Here is a 3,848-nt window from a genome sequence, read left to right on the forward strand (position 1 = left end):
TTATCTTTATATTTTATTATTATTATAAAATTGCTAATAAATGAATAATATAATTCTAATTAAACTTCAAATATATATGAAAAATAGTAAACACATTTAGTTATAATTTTTATAATAAAACCGTTAATAAAACATTACATTCAAATAAGAAAAGTATAAATATTAATTAAATCTTAAAATATCGTTAACTAATACTAATTCTCAGAATTAATATATTTTTCCCACAAATGTTCAATTAGTGCATCTCGAAGCGCAATATGAGCCTCCTTATTTCTAATTTTTCTATAACGGTCAAGGAATTTTTCTGGAGGAAGTCGATTTAATTTTTCGGACTAAATTAATAATTTAGTTCTCATCGCATTTTCATTTATGTTGTGTTTCAAATTAAGTTTTATGTGTTATAATCTTCATTTTAATATTTGAATATATTCATAATTTGAATTCAAGAAATGCAATCATATCTATATAATTACGTTTAAATATTTTTTAATTTAAATTATTATACCAGGGTTTTGGTGAGTACTTTTCACTTCTTTCTAAAAGTCAGCAGTATGTCAGATTCACTTTTCTATTGGTTACTTAAACTCTTGAAGACATCTTCATCGCTACCTTGTATGGGATTATATGTTTTCCTTTCTTTATTAAGCAGCTCCAAATAGAGGGTGATAATAGCGGCGACTGCCAAATGAGTTGGCATGTGATGCATGGAATGCTTGTGTTTGTGGGTCAGATGCCGCATAAAATATCATTTTTTAATATATTTTTATTATGCATTTTTTATTTAAGTAGTGTAGTTGAGGACACTTAAAGAAATCGGTTTTCAACTTCGTTAAGGACAGAGTGTGGAGGAAAGTTCAGGATTGGAGTAATAAATTACTTTCTAAAGCGGGGAAGACGATTATGGTGAAGAATGTAGCTCAAATAATACCGTCGTACAGTATGTCCTGCTTTTTACTTCCTAAATCATTGTGTTCTGAAATAGAAAAACTGATGAATGGATATTGGTGGAGTTCAACTGGCAGTAGCAGTCGAGGTTTTGGCTTGGAATAAAATGGCAATAGCTAAAAGTAAAGGAGGGCTGGGGTTTAGAGATCTTCATGGATTTAACATAGCGCTACTTGGTAAGCACATCTGGAATTTTAGTCATAGACCAGATTCTCTAGTGGCTCGGATCTTTAAGACTAGGTACTATCCGGGTAGTCATATTCTGCAAGCTAATAAGAGAAGTGATTCAAGCTTCATATGGGCTGGAATTTGGGAGGCGAAAGAAAATCTGAAAGGAGGTTTTAGATGGGTTTTAGGCGATGGCAAGGATATCAGAAGTTTTAAGGATCCATGGATTCAGAATAAGGTGGATTTTCGTGTAGAAGACAGTCACTTGAATGTTGTCAGGGACGAGAAGGTGTGTGATTACTTCCATCCTAATAGCAAAGTCTGCACAATTTTCATGCTGATGACAGTAGATTGATTCTTCAACTGAGGATTCCCCAAAATGATGTTAAAGATAGATTGGCTTGGACCGGTTCAAACAAAGGTATTTATACTATTAAAACGGGTTACAGGTACTGGACAACTCGAAATGTTAGTAGTGATAATTTGATTGACTCTCAAGGCTGGAATAAATTATGGAATTTGCAGCTACCTCACAGACTCAGAACGTTCATGTGGAGATTATGCAGGAATAATATTCCTGTTAGGAAGTTGTTAAGAAGTAGAGGAGTGGCCACTACGATAATATGTCCAATGTGTGAGACTGACATTGAACACCTAAGACATTTGTTTTGTGAATGCCCGTTTGCCAAGGAGTGCTGGCACATATCAGGTCTGGATATTGATAAGTTTGATGTGGAAGAAGTCCCAAGTTGGTTGTTAGATATGCTTAGCAAAGAACCTACAGAGATAGTCAAAAAAATGGCTATTGTGTTATCTGGTATTTGGTTTGCAAGGAATCAAAAGGTTTGGGAAGGGAAGTCGATTCAAGCTGCAACCACTATTGATCTGAGTTCTAAACAGGTCCGGGAGTGGCAAAGTGCGAACACAAGGAGTTCATCTGTTAACAGGGGACAAAATGGATCAGTGTCGAATGAACAAATAAAATGGAAATGTCCAGATGTTGGGTGTTTCAAGGTGAATGTGGATGCATCAGTAGTTCAAGGGGCAAATATGTACACATTGGGTATGGTCATTCGGAATGATTCAGGGCAGTTTGTCATGGGAAAAGTCATGAAGGTAGCAGGTGGGGTTTCAGTCATGGAAGCAGAGGCTAGGGGAGTGCTGGAAGCGATCAAATGGATAGAAAATATGAGTCTGCATCAAGTTGTTATTGAGTCTGATTGCCAACTGGTGGTGCATGCATTAAGGTCGATGGAGTCATATCAATTAGAGGTTGGGCATGTCCTTGATGAGTGTTTGGATAGGTTTCGGAATCGAGTTGATCTATCTATCTGTCATGTTAAAAAGCAAGCGAACAAGGCCGCGCATTTTATGGCTAGAGCCTCTTGTTCGTTAGATAGCTGCAATTATTTTACGTCTCCTCCAGAATTGTTGTTGGAGATGGTTCCTTCTGAGTTTCTAAGTTAATAAAAGTGCTACTTTGTTTCAAAAAAAAAAAAAGTAGTGTAGTTGACATCTCAGAATGTTATTTTTTTAAAAAGTGGGCTAAAAATGATATCAAGAAAAAATAAATATTATATATATAATTATTTTTGATTATGTGACAAAATTGGCACCCCTTAAAGGGTGCTGATCACGGGAAATTTTCAGTTTTTTTATTTGAATCTTATAACCATGTTTTTTGTTGTTATTGTTACTAGTTAATAACCCGTGCGAAGCACGGGCCGAGATCAAAATATCAATATTTAATAATGATTATAAAAATTTATTTTAATTTTTTTATTAAAATATATAATAAATAAAATTGTACGATTATTGCAATTTTCATTTTTAAATTATATGTATCTTTCATTAATTCAAATCTTATTATAACAATAAACTCAACGTTATTATGTATCTATTGTTCAAAAAGACATAATTAATATTTTACATCAAAACTTTAGTCGCGACACGATTGATGGATAATTTACCAAAAAATTAAATCAACGGCACTAAGTAATTGCATATTAAATTTCTTATTGTTAGCTGAATTTGTGTTTTTATATAGTTTGTGATTGCATAATTTTTTTTGATAAAATATTCATTATGTATGTATAAATTTGCAATTGGTGCAAAAATAACATTCTGTAAGCATGAATCTATAAATTATAATGTATATACGATTTTGTTTATGTAAAAACAATATAAATATGTGGTATATAAGAATCAAAAAACGGGTAAAATATTATATATAGAATTATAAGTCATATATGAATAAAAAAGAATGAAAATGGTATATTTAGAGTTATAGCAAGATTTAAAAAAGGGTGAAACCAAAAGTTCGTAAAACCGAAAAGAGGTGAAACCAAAGTATCCAAAGTATCCCTTAAAAGACGATTTCCTTATTAATTAATAATAACACTGTTTAAAGGATTCCAATTTATTATTTTAATAAAAAATAAAAAATAATTCTACGAAAAATAGAAATATCGTAATTATAATATGATTCCAATCTATATTTTGTTAAAAAACAACATATAACTCTACATGAAAGAGAACTATATGGGTGAAATCAAAATATAGCGTAACCGTACTAAGATGAAACCAAGTACCCTATAAAAAATAATTTGGAGTTCTACAAATATAGAATTGTAATCATATTACGGTATACACAATTTTATTATTTTTTAGTGGTGAAACCAAAATACAATTTTTTATAATATTCATACCATTTTATTAAAATGAAATTTTACCAA

This window comes from Apium graveolens, chromosome 7 (genome assembly GCF_009905375.1).
Source record: "Apium graveolens cultivar Ventura chromosome 7, ASM990537v1, whole genome shotgun sequence".
Classification (NCBI taxonomy): domain Eukaryota; kingdom Viridiplantae; phylum Streptophyta; class Magnoliopsida; order Apiales; family Apiaceae; genus Apium; species Apium graveolens.